Below are 22,650 nucleotides of genomic sequence, written 5' to 3'. Positions count from 1 at the left end.
GGTCTTGAGATCCAGCTCCATGTCGGGCTCCACACTCAGCACAGAATCTGCTTAGATTCTCTCCCGTTCTCCTTCTGCCTCTCCCTACCCTGTGCGTTCTCTCTCTCTCTCTCTCTCTCTCTCAAATAAATAAATAAATACGATGAAAACAAAACAGTCTTAGAAGTTCTAGCTGGATCCCACTGCTGCCCAAAGGCTCTGGACCCTATGCCTAGGAACAGTACCGCTAACACAGCAGAGTCACAGCTCTCTTGGAGCTCACATCTGGACTCTGAGACTCCAAGTAAGCCCATGATACATGACTCAGGTGGGCATGTGCCAGAGAGAATTGAGCAGGGCAGGCAGAGGTAGAGGCGGGGAGTGGAGGAAAGAGCCCACTGAGATGTGGCCTCCTGGAGGAGGTGACATCCATGCATGTCTGAGTGAAGAGCCTTCTAGGCAGAAGAACAGGCATTGTGCAGGCGGGGACGTAGACTCCCACACTCTCCACCCCCAGCCGGGAGTCCTGCATGGCTCACTCTTGTCATAAATGCATCTGCCTTTAGCACATTTTAATGAGACTGTTACTCAAATGCACTGTGTACTAAGAAATGAGTAAGTATGATTGTCTCCTACTGACCCTCACATCCAGGGTCTGGATTCTTCGAGGGACGATTAAGATTATGAAGCCAGCCCAACTCACAACGGTCTGGCACATAAAGCAGGATTATTGATCTGTGATCTCAAACATAACTGAAAGGCAAGGGGATCCCCCCAGGAAAGGAAGCTACTTGAGAAACTGAAGATCAGAAGTTGATTGTTAAGAACACACCAGAGCCCAGCAGTCAGGTGGCCTGGGGGTTTCTGACAAGCTGCTGCTGAACCAAGGTCCCCCACCTGCACCCATGAGGTTGCTGCTGAGCAGATCTGTAGTAACATGAACTGGCGTTTGTTTAGAACTTAATACTCTTGAAAAAGCTTTTCATATAATTTAATCCTCACAGCACCCCTGTGAGATAGAAGTATAATTATCTCCATTTTACAGATGAGGAAATCTGATGTTCAGGGAGGATAAATGGTTTACCAAGGTCAGACAACTAGTGTTAATTGTAAGGTAATTCGCTTAAGATTAAGGAGGGGTATTTTGATATAAATTATATTTGACGCAAGGTATGGGTCCAAACATTCTTGGCTCCAACCAACTGTGCCTTCTGGAAAATGCTCCACCGGCTCAGAGGTGTTGCCTGCCATGGGCTGGAGGGAAAAGAAGGGGCACTGGCCCCATCTCTACCCACCACCCTCCCAAACCTCCCAGGAAAAAAGCTGCAACTCTCAGACCTGTGAAATAATTATGGATTGTCCATGAAATCAGCTACATAAATTGTGGTTTTACAACATTGTACAATTTGCAACATTTTCATCAAAGTTAGAAAAATGTAATCCACCAGGCTTACCCTGCACCCTGGGCCTATGAGGCTCAGCCTCCCCTGAGAAGGGAGGACCTGCTCCTCATCTTCTCAGAAGGGCTCCTCCTGGCCCACGCCGGGCCTCGGGCTGTGTCCTGCTCTGTCTCTGCGGCCAGGCACTCTGGAGGGCCAGGTAGGCTCAGTGCTCTGCTATTGCCATCTGGAAATTTTTTAAAAGATTTTATTTATTTATTCATAAGAGACACAGGGAGAGGCAGAGACACAGGCAGAGGGAGAAGCAGGCTCCCTGCTGAGCAGAGAGCCTGACATGGGGATCAATCCCAGGACCCTGAGATCATGACCTGAGCTGAAGGCAGACACATAACTGACTGAGCCACCCAGGTGCCCCAACCTTTAAACCATTCTGACTGGGCCTCCTCTCTTGGAGAGCTGGGCAGCCTTGCTCCCTTGGTGGCTCTTGCTCCCTACTCTGTCCTAGGGATGGTCTGAGAAAAGCCTAGGGGGCCTCTTCCATCCATAGGCCCAGGACTTCCATCCCCAGACCCACTACTCAGCTGGGTTAGATGACAGAATTTGACTTTCCTCACTTCAGTGCCTGACATGCTCTAGGGACCCAGTTCGTGGGTGACAGTTTATGTACTCACCTCAGAAGTATTTACTGAGCACCTACTATGTACCAGACATCATTATAAGTACTGAGGATACAATTGTGATCAAAGTAGACAAAACCTCTGACCCCAAAGAGCTCATATCATAGTATAGAGGCAGGAGGTGGCTAATAAAAAATGAAGGACAATGCTGTATGTCATGAGGAAGGTAAGGCCACATACTGTGTATGACTGAGGTGGGGAGAGGGCTTGGGGTGGGGGGGATTGACACTGGCCAAGAGCATCAGTGGAGGACTCTCACAAGTTGGGGAACATTCAAGTTGAAACCTGAATGAGGAGAAGCCATAAGTCATGAGAAGGTGGGGTACATGCAGGACCCTGAAGGTGGGAGCAGCACATCCTGAGGGGTCCGGGTATGGTGTATCTGGAAAGCCTACCTGACAGGAGAATGGAGGGGGGCTTGGAAAGGCAGGAAGAGCCCAAGGCAGGCAGGAGGTCCTGCCCTGGGCAAGAAGACCCAACCCAGGGCAGCCAAGGATCAGCTGATAGGTGGGAAGGGAAACATAAGTCCAGTGAACACCACTCTTTCCTGAGGAAGGAGAAACAGGGAGGAAGAAGGAGCAAGAAGGAAGGAACAGCAGGACTGGCACACAATTCACAAGGCCCTTTGTTAAAACTTATCAAGAATTTCCAGATGGTGGAATCCCTGGGTGGTTCAGTGGTTGAGCATCTGCCTTCAGCTCAGGTCATGATCCGAGGGTCCTGGGATGAGTTCCACATCGGGCTCCCTGTGGGGGAGCCTGCTTTCCCCTCTGCCTGAGTCTCTGCCTTTCTCTGTGTATGTCTCTCATGAATAAATAAATAGAATATTTTTAAAAATATATTTTTTTGAATGGAAGAAAGGACCCGTGAAAGCAGAAATGCTTAGAACCCATGTAAGTCACAGTGTGGGGGCAGAGTTGACAGAGGTAAATGTGGGTGAACCCCTCACTCCACCTTCTCTCTCTCTTTCCAACTCACACTGACTCAGGGAAACATATTTGTGGAATAAGTCTAAGTGGGAGAAGTATTTGTGGGTGAAGAGTTTGGCATGGAGGCACCCAGGGCATCAAGGAACAAAATCCAGACTTTTGCATTTATTCTTACAGAAATGATTTCTATTTATACGTTTCTTGCTATAAATTCCATGTTCTCAGAGCACAGAAAAGCAGGACTTCTCAGGGAGGATGTCACAAGCTGGTAACCCTCAGGCAGGGTCTTGGAAGGTGAAGTTTTTCGGTTTTTTTTTTTTTTTTTTAAGATTTTATTTATTTATTCATGAGAGACAGAGAGAGAGAGAGAGGCAGAGACACAGGCAGAGGGAGAAGCAGGCTCCATGCAGGGAGCCCGACATGGGACTCGATCCTGGGTCTCCAGGATCAGGCCCTGGGCTGAAGGCAGCGCTAAACCGCTGAGCCACCCGGGCTGCCCTGTGTTGTTGTTGTTGTAAGATTTATTTACTTATTTGAGAGAGAGAGAAAGAGTGCAAGCACGCACGCACGAGCAGGGGGAGGGGCAGAGCAAGAGGGAGAGGGAGAGGGACAAGCCGACTCCTCCCTGAGCGCAGAGCCTGAAGCTGGGCTCAATTCCAGGACCCTGAGATCACCACCTGAGCGGAAATCAAGAGCCTGCCGCTTAGCCAACTGAGCTACCCAGGTGCCCCGAGGGCGAAGCTTTTCCTGGTGAACGGGGATGAGGTGTCTGATCAAAGGAATGGAATTTCACAAAGACCCATTTACTGGGAAGAGGAGCAAATGGACGGGATTGCCGCTGTTCCAAAAGGACACTGCATAGGGCAGGTCTTGGAGTGTCTCCTGAGAATACAAATGTCTTCCAGTCAGTTCCTCCCAGATAGATTGTGGAGGCCCCAGATGCCATGCTGAGGAGGTGGGGCTTTATCCTGTGGGCAGCAGAGGGCCACTGGAGAAACTGAAAAGAGGACAACAGAATTACATGGACATTCAAGAAAGTTACCTCTGGCAATAATTCAGAGAGATAACCACAGGGGATGAAAGGGTACGTTGGGGGAGGGGGGCAGGGGCAGGGGAGACCAGAGCCAGGGAGGTTAGGGAGAAGATTCCACTAGTTCCAACAAGATGGATGACCCAATGCTGTGGAAGTGAAGGCGGAAAGGTGGGAACAGGGCCAGCCACATTTAACCAGTACAATGGATAGGATGGATGATGGGTATGAGGTCAGGGAGGCAGGGAGTGAGAAAAACAATCATCTAGAAGTTTCCTGGCGTTAACCAGGAGGGGATGTTGATGCCATAATTAGAGTTTCAATTGAGAAAGAGGAAGAGATTTGAGGATTTGGAGGCAAGCCTATAGTTTGAGCCACCCACAGGCATCTAATGGAGATGCCAGGTCCAATAGACACAAATTTGTAATGAAGAAAAAGGCAAGAAAAGACTTTTTTTCCTTAAAGGTTTTATTTGAGAGACAGAGCAAGCCCGAGAGAGCACGAGCAGAGGGGTGGGGCAGAGGCAGAAGTAGACTCCCCACTAAGCAGGGAGCCCGATGTGGGGCTTGATCCCAGGATCATCATCTGAGCCAAATGCAGACACTTAACCAACTGAGCCACCCAGGTGCCCCAGCAGGGGAGACCGGAATGAGGATCACTAGCACAAAGGTGGTGAATTGAAGCCACAGCAGCAGATGAGTGAGAATTAGAAAGAATGGGGTTAAGAATCAGCTCCTGGGGAACTGAACTGGTCAAGCATCCAACTCTTGATTTCAGCTCAGGTCATGATGTCAGGGTTGTGAGGTGTTACCCTGGGCTCCAAGCTAGGAATGGAGCCTGTCTCAGGTTGTCGTCTGAGTGCCTTAATCATTAAGCAACCCAGTCTCAGCTCAGGTCTTCATCTCTGGGTCTTCAGGTCAGACCCCACATTGAGGGTGGAGCCTTCTTAAAAAAAAAAAAAAAAAAAAAAAGGAATCGCAACTGCGCTCTGAGGAAGCTAGGAGAGGGGCCCTTCAGGTTCATGGATGGAGATGGTCCACAGAGAGGACAAGAGCCGTTGGAGGCTAACGGTGCTTGTTATTGTTAAGTTTTTTAATAACTAGACGGAAATGAGACCGCCAAGGCAAGCGAGGGTCCAAGAACAGATTTTATTGCAGGCACCCTCGGGCGAGGTTCCACGACTCACGGAGGAAAGAGAGTGAGTCGAGGAAGTCGCGCCGAGACAAGGTGGTAGGGGGTTTCCATAACGTTGTAAGGCAGAACGGTTTCCTATTGGTTGGCTCATATGCAAAGGAAGGATTGCAATCCAACCAGAGTGACCCTCACTATGCAAAGGAAGGATTGCAATTCGACCAGTCAAAGGTGACTTCCTCCTCTGGGGTTTGAAGGGCATTGGGTTCGGTTGAGGAAGTCCAAAGGAGAGGTGTAAGGGTCTGCTCAAGCTGTCGTCCCAAGTGGAGGTGGTGACAGGAACCTCAGCCATTTTGGCGTATCCGCCATCTTGAGGAGTTTCCCTTCCCGCCTGGCCCCAACAGTTATCAGCTGGTCAATATCTGGAGTCTCTTTCCTCACTATTTGCTGTATTTTTTAACTCTTTCATCAGTACCTATATATTGCCCTTTTTTGGTTAAAATATTCCTGGGTCAAATGAAAGAGGCTAAGCGCTGCTGACCGGCCCAGCACCCTGATGCCTGAGCAGAGCGGTAGAGAAGGCGAACCGCGGCCCACCACACAACCCCCTTCTCCAGGACCGCCCCCCCCTCCAGGAATGGCCCCCCTTCTCCAGGACCGGCTCCCTTTCTCTAGGAACAGCTCCCCTCTCCGCCCTCCGACCCCAGAAGAACCGGGGCAGCCGTGTTCCCGCCCTATGACCTCTGTGGCCCCAGATGATTGGACGGGGGTGTGCATGTGACACCGGCAGAGCCAATCAGAGCCTCTCCCGGGACGGCGGCGCGAGAGCGCACCTGGCGCTGGTGGCGGGTCCGAGGGCCTCGAGCTTAGGGGCTGTTGGTTGCCTTGAAGGTCGAGGACAGGACAGACATTGAGGTTGTGGGTGAGAGGGAGCCTGGCAGGCCGAGGGAGAAGCCCCTACCAACAAAAGCCCCGAGGGAGGCCAGGGTTGGGTCACCAGAAACAATGGTGGAGGAGGCGGGAGAGAGGTGGGTCTGAGTTGGGATGATTTCTCATTGCAATGAGAAGTTGCTGGAGAGTTTTTAAGAGAGGGAGTGGCCCGATCTGGATGACCTTCTAAAAGGTTAACACGGTGGGGTGGGGGGTGTATTGTGGGGGCGGGGCAAGGGTGGAGAGCTGTACGGTGGCCCCCGGGTATCCAGGCCGCTATGCGTGGACCAGACTTCTGGCGTGGCGGCCGGGAAGATGGAGGGAGGGAGTCCATGCAGCACCCGGGGCGGGTGTGTGTGTGTGTGGGGGGGGGGGGGGGGTGTGGAATCAGGTCCAGATGGGGTGATGGTGATGCTGTTACTGAGGTGGGAAAGAAGCCAAACATCGAGGCTTCCATTTGGACATTGTAGGTTGGAGGTGCATGTCCCAGGGAAGATGGAGTGGAAAGCAGTGGGGTACACGGGTCTGGAGGTGGGGAAGCTGGATGCCGGTGTGTGGGGTGGCATCCGTCTGCAGCTGGTGTTAAAGCCATGGGCCTAGATGAGACCACGTGGGAGCTGGAGAGGAGGGCCTAGCACAGAGGATTGGGAGAGGGGAAGGAGCAAGGAAGGAGGGAGGAAAGGAATGTGCAGCGACCCAGAAGTCCAGAGGAGACTGCCCTGGCCAAGCCTCCACTGAGGCCAGAGAAGGACCCTTTGGATTTGGTGATGAACCTACCTGACCTTGGATAACCTGGGTGGAGATTTAATCTAGAAGTTAAATTGGGGTGGGCTTCATCCTTCACTGGAATCTGGATTTAAAAATAGTTATGAAGGACATTTTGGGGGCAAATGGCTAGATCTGAAAATGGATTTTATATTAAATAATATTGTACTAGCATTTGACTTCTTGTAATAATGGTCTGTGGTTAAGTAAGAGAATCCTGGCTCTTAGGAGACACGCATTGTAGTATTTGTTGTAGTAATGAGCAGTGAAGGAGCAGGATGCGTGCAACTTTCCAATGGTTCAACAGTAACAACTAGATATAGCCACCTACGTATGTTTATATACGTAATTTATATATGCTCACCTATGTGTCTATTACCTATATATAAATTATATACTATATATAGGTGTCTTATCTGTTAGAGAAAAGGAAAGCAAATGTGGCAAAATGCTAATTAGGGAAAATCTAGGTCGAGGGTATTTTAATACTTTTCAACTCTTGTGTAGGCTCCTAGAAAAAAAAAATGGGAAAAAAGCAACTTAGAAGAATGAGTGATAGGTGATGAGGAAAGGGAACCCACAGAATTTTGAAAGAGAAAATGGTACAGTAGCTGGAGGAGAATGCGAGGTCGAGGCAGGATTTTACACAAAATTTTTCAAAATGAAAAAAATTTTAATAAGAGCATGTGTATGATGACAGAAATGATCCTGTGGAAAGAGAAACTGATGATGTAAGAAAGTGCTGAGAGGTACAGGACAAGGTCCTTGGGTAGGAAGGTGGCGGACCAGGGCCACCAGCACACAGAGGGTGGCCTTTGGCCCGAGGGGATGCTGTTGCATGCAGGGCCAGGCCCTGGGGTCACTGGGGCTAGATGGTCCTGTCTGAAGGCTTCCATTTTCTTCATGAAGTAGATCTGGGGCTGCCAGCTGGCTGACAGGACCCCGAGGGCAAGTGAGAGGTTCAAGCAGATTGGGGCACCGGGCCAAGAAAAAACTGGCAAATTTGTTATTTTGTGTTTAGGATCTGAATGAAGGGTATTCACTGGTTTAAGGAAGGAGCCAAGAGAGGAGAGATATAAGCCCTTACACCTCAGTCTTTCCGTCTGTAGCATGAGGGGATCATAGTGGGAGATCTCAAAGGATTTCACTCCTGTAGGCTCAGGGTCCCTTTGTGACAAGCACCTGCTGCGGGGCTTTACTGAATAGCATGTATTTGCATTGTTTAAGAATTAGAGATAGCTAGTAAAGACTGGACGCTTGCCTAGAGAGATTTCTAATTGAGGGTAAGAAGGAAAATATACAGAGAGACGCTTGAAAGGCAGACTGGGTAAGCCTCCAGGGCACCCCTGGGGGGTGCAGGGGTGGCCCAGAGGTCCCTGGGCCTCTGAGATGCCTTGACGAGGCGCCGTTTGGGTGAGCGCAGCACGAAGCCCTTTGAGAGTAAATTCTGCTCTCTCCTGGCTCTCACTGAAGTTGGCATCACACAGCGTGAAATGAAACAGCAGATTAATGTGATTAACACTGAATAAACCTCTGTGTGCGAGCAAATATAGCATGAAGTGGGTTCGGGAATTTTAAAATATCTATTATTAAAGACAGCCCGCAGGGCCGCCGTGGCACCGATGACAAAGCCAGAGGCTGCACGGGAACTTGATATTCCCACGGTCCTTTCCTCAGCAAGGTGCCGTTGCGGGGTGGGTGTCCCTACCGATGCTCTTTCCAGATCCCGTCGGGGGATTACCACCTGTGCCCCATTTTAGAGAGGAAGAATCTCGAGCACTCAACAGCAGGTTTCTAGTATCACGCGAGCAGAGACCGTGGATGTCATCACTGGCTCCCTGTGACCCACTGAGCACCAGGGGGAGGGAAGGCACCTCTCAGTCCCCTCCCACCCCCACCTCCACCCCAGAGCCCAGTGTTCCCTACTGGGATGTCCATTTCTGGCGTGCTTGCTGGGCGCGGGGCTCTGTGCTGAATGCTTTGTGCAGATGGTCTCATTTGGTCTTGATGACAACCCTTGGCGGCTGGTATTATTAACCCCAAGAGGAAACCAAGGGCAGAGAGGTTAAATACCTTGCCAAAGGCCACAGGGCAGAATTACGATTCGAACTTGGATTTGTCTGAACCAGAGCTTGTGCTCTTGCCTGCCCGGCCAGCTGCCATCTCCCAGGAGAGCGCGGTGTGGTGTGGACATTGGAGTTCCTGAAGCCCTTTGCTGGGAAGCCTTAGCACAGTGCCCAGTGCAGGTAACAGGGCGCTTGACAAGTACCAGGGACTGTGGACAGAAGGATGACAGTCCGAACAGATGAATGAATGAATGAGAATGTGACTGCCTGCTTTGTGGGGTCTTTCTCTTCCAAAGGAAGATTTCCCCATAGCTTATGAACAATCTAATTAAGGCAAAGAGGCATCAGAGAATTGCTGGGCCTTTCCTTTATTAACTGTCAGGTCCAACCTGTAGGCTGTTTATATGCCAAGGTCAGAGATCAGTCTTTAGCTGCTGCTCTCCTTTGATTCATTCTGCAAAGCCCTGAACATAAAGTTTATTGATGCGAAACTGATTGGCAGGTAGAGGTAACAAGGTGGCAGGGACAGGGCGTATTAGAGTCTCAGCCACTCTGGGGTCAGTCCCACTCCTTTGCTGTGTTCCTAAGCCATGCTCTGGTTGCTGGGTCATAGCTGTGAGCACTACAGTCCAGATAAGCAGCAAATGTCTGGACCTTCGGCCCTGTTCAGGGAGCCCATCGAGATGAGGAGGGGAAGCTTATCCCTGGTTTTGTCTATTAATTTGGCAAGGAGAGAGTAAGGAACAGAACTTACATAGGGATGGTCTTGAAACTTCACAGACCAAAGGAAATCCTTGGTAAGGCCTCCCTCAGACAGGCCTGGGAATCGGAAGGAGGGGGTTCATTGTTACATCTGCACTTTGCAGCCAGCGCAGGACTAGGATTACCCCGTTACCCCGGTGCTCAGCCCTGTCTCTCTGTCGCGCCCCTGCCAATGCGTCCTCCGCAAAGGAGGGGGTAGGGGAGCATTCGAGACTCTGCTCTGCTGCTTGCAGAGCGTCTTGGGATAAAAACCAGGAGGTAGGCTGTGAGTTCCAGGAGAGGAGGGTGGATTCAGGAGTTGATGAAGCTCGTGCCATTCAAGATATGGAAAGGTCTCTGATATTATTCCCTTGTATCAAAACCAAACTTGATTCCGTCTGATCTGAGAAAAAGCCAGGCTGCAGTTCATTTTATTATTTATTATTATTTTTAAGATTTTTATTTGAGAGAGCACAAGCAAGGCAGAGGGAGAGGGAGAAGCAGGCTCCCGCCGGGAGTCCGATGGAGACTAGATTCCAGGACCTGGGATCACACCCTGAGCCAAAGGCAGGTGCTCAATGGCCGAGCCACCCAGGCATCACCTCCTGCAGTTCATTTTAAATGTAATTTAGAAATAGTGGTTTTCCACAGCAAACAGCTATCTGGATTTAACCCCACCCTCCCTTACAAATTAAACAGTCCATTTAGAAGCAAAGTAACAATAATGATGATAGTAACAAAATTTAACCAACCCCCACCCTCCCTTTTTTATTTCCTTAGGAAATAATCCAGGTTCAAGGTCTAGGCTGAGCAGGGAATGTGTCCTTTCCTGGTCTGTTTCTGCACAGGTAGGGAGACAAAATTCCTTTCCTCTTCTGTGGCAGGGCTGGGCCCAGGTTGCACAGAGCTCCAGACAGAAATGTCCACCAAGGAGCAGGGAGGGACCTGGGGCTTCCATGGCTGTACCCTCCCTTGAATTCACTGAATGCTGAGCAATTGTTATTGTCAGGCACTGGGATAGGAAGGTACGGAAGGAAGGATCCCAGAGGGGCGCCAGTCGATAATACTCTTGCTCTCCTGGTCATGAGTTCAAGCCCCACATTGGGGGTAGAGCATGCTCAAAAATTCTTAAAAAAGGATTATGGAGACCCCCACACTGACCACTAACCATAATGGAACATAATAAATGCTATATTCGCAACAAGAATAAAGTGGTTTAGGTGCATAGAGAAAGAAGGTGAGTGGGACTGGCTACAGTGGTTCTGGGAGTGGTTCCCAGGCCAGCAGCACCAGCCATACCTGGGAAATTAGAAATGCAAATGACAGACTCTACCACAGACCCACTGAATTAGAAACTCTGGAGGTGGGGCCAAGTGATCAGATTTGAAGAAGCCCCCAGGTGATTGTTATGTAAGCTATAGTCCTGGGATTAATAGGGCTTGGCAAACCACCTTGCACCAGCAGCTTATTTTTGCAAATAGAGTTTAACTGGGAGTAGCCACAGTCCTTCATTTACATATCATCTGTGGCTATTTTCCTGCTGGCACAGAGTTAAGTAGTTGTGACAGAGACAATAGTTGCCTGAAATATTTACAATATCCAGCCCTTTATAGAAAATGTTTGCTGCCTCCCAAGGAGTAGGGGTGAGGAGAGGTGGGTCCCCTGCTTGCCCAACCCCTCCCATGGCTGGCGCTGCTAGTGCCTCTGGCAGTCACACTTGAGGCAGCAGTGCGGGACTCAGCTCTAGTTTGGAGACTTCCTGAAAACTCTATAAACAAAGTCAATTCTATGTATCATAAATACGTATCGGTCAACACAATTAGGAAGGTGGTTTTTTAAAAGTCAAATGAGCAAAAAGAAGTCTTCATTCCAGGAAGCCCCATGTTACTCCCTGCCTCTTTGGCCAAGCACTGTGCTTGATGCTTTAAGCATACCTTTCTGGATGGGTATCCTGTCCTCATTTTACAGATAAGGAAGTTGAAGCTCCGAAGATGAAGTAACCAGCCCAAGTTCACAGAGCTCAGCAGAGTAGAGCTTGGATCAGATCCTGGTTCAGCCTTGCTCCCACGTCAGGATCTTTGCCCCATGCTTACCAGCTGTTTTCCTAGAGGTAGGGCAATGCCCCCAGTTGACAATGGGACACTCCACAGGAATCTGTTAACATACTACATACACTTTTCATACTTTTTCTAGTAGAAGAAACAAATCAGCAGGCGTTGGAGAACCAAACCCAGGCCCACTTCTTGGGAGTGGGGTGTGCTCTGGGGAACGTGGAGGAGATAGAGGGCCTGCAAAAGCATAGGACCAACTCCCCCACTGCAGGAGCCCAGTGGGGCAAGTGCTGCATCAGTGCCAGGTGTGATGCTGGCTTTCAGGCAGTGTGAACACCAGAGGCCTCCCAGCCCCCTTCCCTTTCCTCAAGTACCATTACGGCAGGTGGCTGAGCCTCTGCTCAGCTCCTGGTTGTCAGCGTGAAGGTATGTATAAGGGCGTCCCAGGGAAGAAGGACTTGGTCAGGTGAGTCTCGTATCCATGCGAGAAGGAAAAAGAACCTACCGGGGTGTTTCCTGCTCTGATATAGGAATGGAATGGATGGGATGGTCTATAGGTGCCAAGTTTGCAGTTAGACTGAGGAAGTAGTTTCTGTGTGATATCCTTGCAAGGTTGATGCTAGAGACTAGAACAAAAGTAAAATCTTGTCCTGTGACCCCTTGAGCAACCTGGGAGCCAATACACTATTGTCTGGGTAGCGAAAGCAGTGACCAAGGAAGTCCACCCTCTTGTACACAATTACCTGTTTTGGCTTCCACATATTTTTGTTAGATTAGGAAGACAACATTCCTTTGTGTGTGTGTGTGTGTGTGTGTGTGTGTGTGTGTGTGTGTGTGTGACAAAAACATTCTTAACAATAGAGCTTGGGATGTGAGGCAAAAGTTAAAACCTCAGAAAACAACAAGTGGGTTTTTAAATTTATTTTAAAGGTTTTATTTATTTATTCATGAGACACACAGAGAAAGAGAGAGAGAGGCAGAGACACAGGCAGAGGGAGAAGCAGGCTCCATGCAGGGAGCCCAACGTGGAACTCGATTCCCGGACTCCAGGATCATGCCCTGGGCTGAAGGCAGGCGCCAAACTGCTGAGCCACCCAGGTGTCCCTGTTTTTTGTTTTTAAAGATTTTATTTATTTATTCGTGAGAGGCAGAGACATAGACAGAAGGAGAAGCAAGCTCCTTGCAGGGATTCTGATCCGGGACTCGATTCCAGAACCCCAGGATCACAACCTGAGCCAAAGGCAGACCACTGACCTACCCAGACATCCTGATAGCAAGTGTTTTGAGGAGACTAATGATAAACTGCTCTTTTATCAAACTAATCAGTGGCCATGATCAGACATTTTTATTAATATTTTTTAAATGATTTTATTTATTTGACAGAGTGCTCGCACATGTGCACGTGCTGGGGAAGGGGCAGAGGGAGAGAATCTCAAGCAGACTCCCCACTGATCAGAGAGGTGGAGGGGTACTCAATCCCACAACCCTGAGATCACAACCTGAGCCAAAAATCAAGAGTCAGATGCTTAATTGACTGAGCCAGCCAGGTGCTCCTGATTTTTTATTATTTTAAACAAACTTCTTTGAAAAAATAAGCATCTCAGAGTGTCTTCTACATGCCAGCCTCCGTGCTAGTCTCTCTTAACCTAGGTCACCCAGCCTCACAGCAACTCTGAGGGGTCCCTTTACAGATGGAGTGGCTGGGAAAAAAAAAGATGGGGTGGCTGGGGCTCAGTCAGGGGAATGACACTGGACTGGGCCTCATTGATGGGGAGGGAGAGCTGAGTTTTGAACGAGGTCTTATGACTCTGTGTCTTCTATTCCTTTCACAGCATCGCATTTACTTTTTTTTTTTTTTTTTTTTTTTTATTTATGATAGTCACACAGAGAGAGAGGCAGAGACACAGGCAGAGGGAGAAGCAGGCTCCATGCACCAGGAGCCCGACGTGGGACTCGATCCCGGGTCTCCAGGATCTGCCCTGGGCCAAAGGCAGGCGCCAAACCGCTGCACCACCCAGGGATCCCCATCGCATTTACTTTGCACCAAACTCTGGATTTGGGAGGCACCTGGGTGGCTTAGTTGGTTAAGTGTCTGCCTTTAGCTCAGGTCATGATCTTAGGGTCCTGGGATCGAGCCTCACTTTGGGCTCTGTGCTCAGGGAGGAGTGTGAGATTCTCTCTCTCTGCCCCTCCTCCCTTCACATTCTCTCTCTCTCTCTCTCAAATAGATAAATCTTTTTAAAAAAATCAAGATACTGGGCAGCCTGGGTGGCTCAGCGGTTTGGCGCCGCCTTCAGCCGAGGGCCTGATCCTGGAGACCTGGGATCGAGTCTCGCATTGGGCTCCCTGCGTGGAGCCTGCTTCTCCCTCTGCCTGTGTCTCTGCCTCTTTCTCTCTCTCTCTCCGTGTCTCCCATGAATAAATAAATAAAATCTTAAAAAAAATCAAGATACTAAAGTATATTTTAGGGTGGTGGTTCTTGGACAAGATGGAACCACACTCCCATCAATAACAGACCCTGGGCCTCTGGGTAGTCTGTAAAGGCTGTACACTATGTGCAGGTTTCTGGGGCCAGCTGTGATGTCAACTTCTTTTTCCCTGTTGCAACTGTTGTTTTAGGGAGATCTTGCCTTGAAAAATCATTTCATTTTGCATTTACATGATCCTTTTTTTTTTTCTTCCAAATCTCAAAAAGCTTTATTGTGTTAACAGGCTTCATCCTCGGAGCAAGCTTGGGAGGAGAACAGGTGTTAGCTGTCAGCTTGATAGATGAGGAAATTGAAGTAACTTTCCTAAAGTCTTCGGCTAATAAATGTTAAAGCAGAGCCTAAAACTGGAAGCCTCACCAAGATACCTGCAAACCCCTGAGAACAAGACTTGGAAGACTCAACAAGTGTAGGATGAGATCAGCCACCTACAAAGAAGCAGGGTTGGCTAAAAATGGGCTATCCAAATGTCTAAGAAAATGTAAGCCTCTACATTGCTTGTGGTTTCAGAAGAGCTGTCATCTGCCCACCCAGCATCTAAGAGAGGAGTCTAAAAAGAAGGGCTCTGGTGTAATTCCACAACAGGGACAGACCAACACCCTGGCTTTTTTAGAAGACAGTGTCCTGTTTCGAGGAATTGGAAACGGCAGCTGAACGTAGCTTGACACAGTGGAGCCAGTAAGATTAGCCCAGTCATCCCCCTGGCCTGCGGAGGAACCTCCTGGTGTGGTTTGCCTTCCTGAGTAGCTTTTCTGTGAGCAGAGTCAGCTGGTCAAATGTCACTGCCTGGCAGTCTTGTTCTTTTAAAGGGAGTGAGTTGACATCATGGGTGTGTACCATTCTCTCAGCATTTTCATTACATTCTTCCTGAGTTAGATTAACTCCGAAGCAAGGGACCTGAAGAACTGAGAAACGGGTTCTGAGTGATGTGACTTCGATAAGAGTCTTACCTAAATAACCAAACAACTGCCCATGCGTGGTAAGCTGTCACAGGAAGTGCAAAGCAGCTGCCAGCTAGGGAAGGCAGGGAACACAATAAATATGGGGTCATGAAACGAGACCCCAGAACAGGGTGGAGGAAAGTTAGAGTTAACTGAACCAAACTAGAAAAGTAGGTGGAACCTGGGACAGGCCAGGAGGGGGACAGAAGGGAGCCCTCGCCCCCACCCCATACAGCGGAGACCCCAGTGCAGCAGGGGGCCAACTGCACTGGCTTTGGAGAATCCTCTGAGCTGGCTGGGGACCTCATACCTCTTCTGCACTTTCTCCTCCTCATCTGTACGGTGGGCCTCCCTCAAGGTGGAAGGGATTAAATGTGATAATGAACATGCTCTCATTCTAGTGCCTGCCCTATAAATGCTCAATAAGTGCTTTCTGTCATAATCCCTATCCTTTGGGATTAGACATTAAACACAGACTCAAAACTGTTGAAACACACTACAGCATTAAGTACTCTGCTGCACCAGAACCTTGCTGCAACTGTGGTCTGCCTGTGTGCTCTGCTCCATGGCTGGCACCGTTCTCTCTAGCACCAGAGAGCCCAGGAACAAAGTTGGCCTACAAGTTCTGGGCCCGGGGCATTTTCATTTACTGTTTCCTCTTCCTGGAATGCTCTTGCCCTAGACAGTGACAGGGTTTGCACATTCATTTCATTTAGGCATCTGCTCAGATGGCACATTATCAGAGAAAAGCTGTGCTTGACCTACCTCTCTATAGAAAGTAGCATCTCTACTGCCACCAGGGCCTAGTGCTCTATTCATGTTTCCTGCCTGCTTTCTCCCCACACACTCATTACCCTTGACATTCAATCACGAGTTTATTGTTTCTCCAAGTGGCATGCACATGAGAGCAAGCATTTGATTTGGGGCTGTGCTCTTCTTTTTAACATGCCCTCCTCACTTCCTTCTACTCAAAAGCCTAGAATGGTTGTCCCTTGAAAGAGGTGGGAGGCTCTTCTCATTCTATCACCTAAAGGCAGATACTTGCCAGATCCATATTGTTATCATGTATACACAGAAGATAGGACACACTTCATGTGATGTAAAAATATGTGGCCATGCCAGTTAGGTAGCTGATGGACAGCATTCCAGGGAGAAGGATGGTAAGTGCAAAGGCTCTGAGGTGGGAGCAGACAGCGAGGCTGGAGTAGAGGAGCTGGGGGCTGAAGTAGAAGTTAATTCCAAGGTTTCTGGTCTAGATGGTGAAAGAATAGAATTGATGTTTGCTAAAATGAGTCAGCTCGGGGGAAGAGCAGGTTTTGGGTATGTGAAGTTTTCAGATGCTTGCAGTTTGAACGTATCTGCCACAAATCCAGTGGCATACCAAGTGCTTTACATACATTATGCCCATTGCACAGGTAGGAAAACTGAGGCACCAGAACTTGCATCTCAGAACATGTATATAGAAAGGCTAGGCTTTGAACCCTGGCTGTCCTCCAAAGGCCTGTCACTGAGAAGTGCTGGTCATTAAAGGAAGAGCTAAGAGAGGAGACTTGGCTCATTTTGGAAAAATCAATAATAATTTGGGTATGGTGAACTCACAAAGGTCTTTCTGGATCTGGAATGGTAACTTTATGGAAATTAAAAGGGAGCCTGATATCACGGGAGTTTTGGGGCTGCAATCCCTTTGGCCTCAGCAAGGTTGCTGGCAAATCCATTTCCACGTCCATCAGGCCATCATCACATGATGCCAAAACAATGGAATGAAATGTGGAAAATCTGTTTGAGGTTATTATCCTGGGTTATACTCCAAGTTTTCATATTTTCTAAGATTTGCTTACTTAGAAATCATTCACAAAAATTAGCATAAAACAGACAAACCTTTCAAGGCCTTGATACGCAATATGGTCTGCAGACCAGCAGCAAGAGCATCACCTGGGAGCTGCCGGAAATGCAGAGCCTCAGGTTCCATCCCAGACTTTTCTTTTTCTTTTTTTTTTTTTTTTTTAAGATTTTATTTATTTGAGAGACAGAGAGTGAACGAGAGGGAGCATGAGCGAGGTGAGGGACAGAGGGAGAAGCTGGCTCCCTGTTGAGCAAGGATCCTGAAACCAGGCTCGATCCTGGGACTCTGGGATCATGACCTGAGCCAAAGGTAGATAGATGCTTAACCGACTAAGCCACCCAGGGGCCCCCCATCCCAGACTTATTAAGTCAGAACCTGCATTTAGCAAGATGCCCAAGGGATACAGATGCTCATTACAATTTGAGAAGTCCTTGGCCCGGAGCCGACACGGACAAACTTTTTCCGTAAAAGACTAGATAGTAAATATTTCAGGTTTTACTGGCCTGTCACAATTATTGTTTTGTTTTTGTGGTGCAAAAGCAGCCACAGATAACATGTAAAGGGTTAGTGTGGCTGTGTTCTAATGAAACTTTTATGGATGCCAAAATTAGAATTTTATGTAATTTTCATGTGTCATACTATTCTTTTTCTTTCAACTGTTTAAAAATGTAAAGCTCATTCTTAGCTCAGAGGCTGTACAAAAAGGCACTCATTTTCTGACTTGCCTTTTGGGGGCTGACCATGCCCAAGCCTCCTGCCCCTCACTGGGTGATCCCCTTCTTTCCTCCCTACGGACATGGGGCTTGGGCTCCCATCCCCTCATGACCTATGTCAGAAGGTTGATGGCTTAAGCCTAATATAAAAAGCCATAGAAGAGGGGCGCCTGGCTGGCTCAATCAAGATCTGACTCGATCTTGGGGTCATGAGTTCGAGTCCCATGTTGGGTGTAGAAATTACAAAAAGAATTATAAACTTTAAAGACACCTATTTTTGTTTTTAAAGCCAACAGAGGAACTGAGATTTTAAAAATATACTTTTGCTAGTTACCACAAATACGGGGGAATCAGTAGCTAAGGGAGGGGGCTTGTGACATTTAGTGCATTTGCTCTCTTTTGCTTTTTTTTTTTTTTAAGACTTTATTTCTTCAGGAGAGAGAGAGAGAGAGAGAGACAGGCAGAGGGAGAAGCAGGTTCCACGCAGGGAGCCAACGTGGGACTTGATCCGGGGTCTCCAGGATCATGCCCTGGGCTGAGGGCAAGTGCTAAACCGCTAAGCCACCCAGGGATCCCCTCTTTTGCTCTTCTATTTGTCTATCTTGCATTTCAGCTGTTGGGAAGAAGGAACACACAATGCAGAGGAAAGACAATTATTAAAAAATAACTTTTGGGGAGGGAGTTGGAAGAGGAAATAAGAAAAGGGAGGTACTCTCCAGGAGAATAAGAAGATCGTTCCCCGGTCAGTGGGCTGTGGGGGAGAATGGATGACTCGATAAATAAAGCAAATGGTGTCAAGGGCACTTGCTCAAGAGTTTGTGAAGCAAGCTAGGCGGGAGGAGGCTATGACAAACACAGAGACAGGAGACTGACTGGCAGAGTCGGATGAAGGCCGAGACCTGAATTTTAAAAATCTGTAGTGTATGTTTATGGCAACCAACCACTTTTCCATTTGGTAGGAATGGGGAGAAGGGGGGAAATAAGGTTGACTCAACACTTACTATAGGTCACGTCAGGCATGGTTGAAAGACATTTCCCATCGTTTCAATTTTAATTAAAGCAACTCACGGAATTAGGTGTGCTGGCCAGTTTTTAGATAGAGAACCCCAGAGGTGAAGAAGCAGGATTGGAACCGAGTTTGGTCCAGTCACAAATACTTTAGTATTTCATACTGTCCTGCCTAGTGCAATGTCTAGTGGAAATACTGCCTTCATGAAATTCCTTATTTATTCTTATGATGAGAAACCCTCAATTCTCAGGGGTGGGGGAACAATATAAAGAGACTGGGCAGATGACTTGTTTTTCTCTACTGCCCATACCACCCTGCACCCCCCCCCCACCCGACCCAGGCAACAAATGTAATGCTTTAATTAAAAAGACGTTAAGTCCTTTTTCTTTATTTTTTGGCCCTTTTCCTGTTATGAAACAAAACATCTAAACAACTCAGTACACTAGCAGCCTGGTTTCCAAAGTTAAATTGTGTGCCCTTAAACCAATCTAATGGCAAACATACATAAACCCTTTGCAGAAATGTGGAGTTTGGTGGTCATTTATTCAGGAAATACTCTATCAGGCATATATATATATCTCATTTAATCCTCCCACAGTCCTGGAAGATGTTAACACCATTTTGTGGATAAAGAAACTGAGGCATGGAGAACTTAAGTATCTTGCTTAAGGCTACACAGCTGATAAGAGTCTGGAAGGATTAAAATCAAGGACCTTGCCTAGTAAGTTTGTCCTCTTAGCCACCACATTGCAGGCTCCTTTTAGAAAAGGTGCAATCACGCTAGGACTATCAACCTGCTCAGTATCATATGCCAGGATCTTTTTGTTGCAGCTGGTGGATATTGTGAAACATTCAAGGAGATGCTGGACAATCATTAGTGTGGTACAAGTCAAAAAGCCAAAGGTTAAACCAGTTTCTCCCGGTGTCTTCCTCAGAACAACACCTTTTCCATGACTACACTGAACCAACCAACCAACCCACCCAAACTAGAGTGGTAATTCCAAAATTAAATGGAAAAATACTGAAAAACTCCACCTCCCTCACCTCCGAGATTGCCATATGCATATTACACATTTTAGGCTCCAAGTAGTACTGAAATAATGGATTCCATTTAGTTTTAACCAACAGTTTCCCAAGGACCCAAGTACAATGTCTACTCTCTTTAAAGCCTATTAACCAATCAAGGTTTGCAGAGTACATCTTGGGGAACACCAGAACCAGCCCGAGGCATGTCCAGCCAGCTCCACGGTCTTCTCTGTGACCTTGGGCATGAGCCTGGAGGAGCTGTCATGCATTCCCCTGAAGACAGGGGCAGATGATCAACATGCATGGCTTCTGACTGAATCCCTGTCTGAGCCATTAGCCTGTACAGCTAATGGGAATTGGGCCTTTGCATGGGGCATGTCACCATTTGCCAGTCTGGGACAAGGGAGTCTGACAAAGTTGCAATGTGAGTACACACATTTTAAACAAGTTGATTCACGAACCCAAGGTTCAATTGCATTGTGAGAGGTACCATCTGACAAGATAATTTACTTTGAAATTACCCATCTTTCTCTGGGAAAGGGTAAGGTTCTTTTCCCTCGCTGTTGATATTTGATATCTTCATTTCTACAATGCTTATAAATAGAAGCACCCAATCTTTGTGGTAAGCAAATTCATTAAATTCCTACAAGCAATTCCTAATAGGACCAGTGTTAAATCCAGAGTGGGGCTGTGAATAGATCTACACCAGTGTGAGTTCTTTGGCACGCAGAGAAAAACACACCAGGAAAAGCGAAACTAAAAATATCACCTTTCCCTGTATTGCAATGATTATTCGAAATAATTACCTCATCAAATGGAATCCTAGCCTTTTCGACCTGGAAAGGCCTTTGTAAATCTAGTCCAAACCCTTCCTTCATAGATGAGGTTGGCAAAGCTTGAAAAGGGTGAGTGACAGGTCCATGCAGCTTGTCAGTGGAACAGCTGGACTGAACTCGGCTCTGACTCTCTGTCCAGTGCTCTGTCTCCTAAACTCTTTTCTCCCCATTTAAGACATTCCAGTGTTGTTTTAAGGAGTTGCTTTCTTGATCATTCACTATAATGCAAAAGCTTGCCTCATTTGCTGTTTTTGTGTGTGTGTGTGTGTTGGAGGGGAAGGCAAGTCCTACCTAGATCATCTGCCCCTTGGTTCTCTGGCTAGCCCTCCACCTTGACCTCTCCTCCTACCCTCTGCCCCCAGCTGGCTCTCCCCCTCCCCTTCAAACATTGTTATCTTTGGCAATATGTGTGTGCACTTTCCAACCTGGCTGGGATCTGGGGCAAGGTGACTCTTGGTTTAATGGATTTTTTTCCCACAGTGCCCGAATTGGTCCAAGGGTATGGAAGGTCAGACAAGGAACAAAAAGTAAACTGCCATCCTCGGCCCTTTCAGCAGGTCTGTGTTCTGTTAATACAACAAGAATTAAGAAAAAATAAGAGAAAAAGGCAGAAACTCCACTTGAAGTACTTGCCTACCCCCTGGAAAAGTTCAAGGCTGTTGTTCATTGTCTGAATTTTCCCCTTGTGATTCACTTGTATTCCTTAAATCATCTTCAGATGTCTGATCATGGAAGCGTCAGAGGAAAATACAAAGTTGAGTATTTGCGTTGAAGTCAGTGTCCAGGCTCCTAGGAGTCAGTGGAGAATGTGCTCCCCCCCGCCCCCCCCTTGGGGCTGAGAGATCAGAGTGGGAGTCTCTTCTTCCCACGCTGGAGGCCCTCCAGGCTGCGGGGGCTACTAGGCACAAGAGCTCACCTCTTCCTAGTTCTCATTGCCCAGGAGACATTCTGTGTGGGCCAGGCCTGTGTTTTCTATGCTAGTCCTACCCGCAGGTCCCGCTAAGTACCCAGGAGGGCCGTGTTTTTTTTTTTTTTTTTAAATCAGAGGTTGCAATGGAACCTCCCCTTGGGTGCCCGGGGCGTCCCTCTGGGGTAGCGCCCCCCCTTCCGGAGGGCAGCATCCTGGCGGGGGTGGGGGCTCAGCTTTGATCCCTGGGAACCTTTTGTCCCTAGAGGCGCCCTCCGCCAGCCAGGTACGTGGAGGGAAAGTGCTGTCCGTTTTCCAGGGTTTGGGGAGCCGGACGGTCCCTTAGCAGAGCGGCGGGGCGTGCGAGAGGCCAACGCGGTGGGCACGGCGAACTCACTAGCTGGGCGTCTCCGAGGAAGTTCGGGCGGGGTCCGCCGGCTCCCGGGCTTTCTTCCTCCAGAATCCATCCCGGGGCAGAGCAAGCCCGCTTCTCACCCAAACTCGTGGAGACGAGGGGCTGGGCGGGCGCGGGGCTCGGCGAGGCGGATCGGGGAGCGCCCGGCCCAGGCGGCGAGGCCCCTCCAGCGCCGGTCCGCGGCCCAGGGCGCCGGCCCGAGCGCCTCGGCCAGGCCGGTCGGTCCCGCGGGCGGGGGCCGGTGACAGACGATCGGCGGCGGGGGCTCCCGGACTCCGGCCCGGGTCGGGCTCGGGGCGGCCAGTAGCCGGCGCCGCCCGCGCGCCCGCCCTCAGCCGCCCGGCGAGGCGGCGGCCTCCTCCGCCGGCGCGGGGTCCCCTGGTTAACCCCTGCCCGCCAGCCTGGCCGCTGATTGGAGGAGGCGGGGCGCCGGGGCAGCGGGGACCCCCCCACCTTCCTCGTCCCCTCCCCCTCCTCCCCCACTGCCGGCTCTTCCCCCACCCCCCCAGGACCCCCCCTGCCTCCCAGCCGTGCAAATCTCGCGAGGAAACACGCGGTTTCACTAGTGTGTTTACACCGATCACTACTAATCCGGACCGAACCGATCCGGATTAAGGGGCCGGAGGCGGGTCCTGGGCACCAGCGGTTCCGACCCCCCCCCCCCCCCGCCCTCCGCGCCGCACCCGAGTGGCCCCCAGCCGAGCGGGCCCCCACCTCCCGGCCCGGCCTGGGCCCTCTTGCGCCTCCCTTGGCCTTTGTCCGGCGCCAGGAGGCC

At 49.2% G+C, this 22,650-nt stretch overlaps 1 protein-coding gene and 1 long non-coding RNA gene across 2 annotated transcripts in view; both read left to right on the top strand.

Annotated features, from left to right (window-relative positions):
- The first annotated feature begins 5,927 nt into the window (after positions 1-5,927).
- Positions 5,928-11,687, top strand: LOC118355640 (uncharacterized). Its single transcript, XR_004818467.2, has 3 exons — positions 5,928-6,061; positions 10,429-10,496; positions 11,617-11,687. It is a non-coding gene; the product is annotated as an uncharacterized LOC118355640 (long non-coding RNA).
- A 5,419-nt stretch (positions 11,688-17,106) lies between these two features.
- Positions 17,107-22,650, top strand: part of TLK2 (tousled like kinase 2) — a 122,981-nt gene continuing 117,437 nt past the window's right edge. The window contains exon 1 of the mRNA XM_025436698.3: positions 17,107-21,746. The gene's annotated coding sequence lies outside the window, so the exon portion shown is untranslated. The remainder of the gene's footprint in view (positions 21,747-22,650) is intronic.

This window comes from Canis lupus, chromosome 9 (assembly GCF_003254725.2).
Source record: "Canis lupus dingo isolate Sandy chromosome 9, ASM325472v2, whole genome shotgun sequence".
NCBI lineage: Eukaryota > Metazoa > Chordata > Mammalia > Carnivora > Canidae > Canis > Canis lupus.
This window is presented reverse-complemented; position numbering and strand designations above follow the sequence as displayed.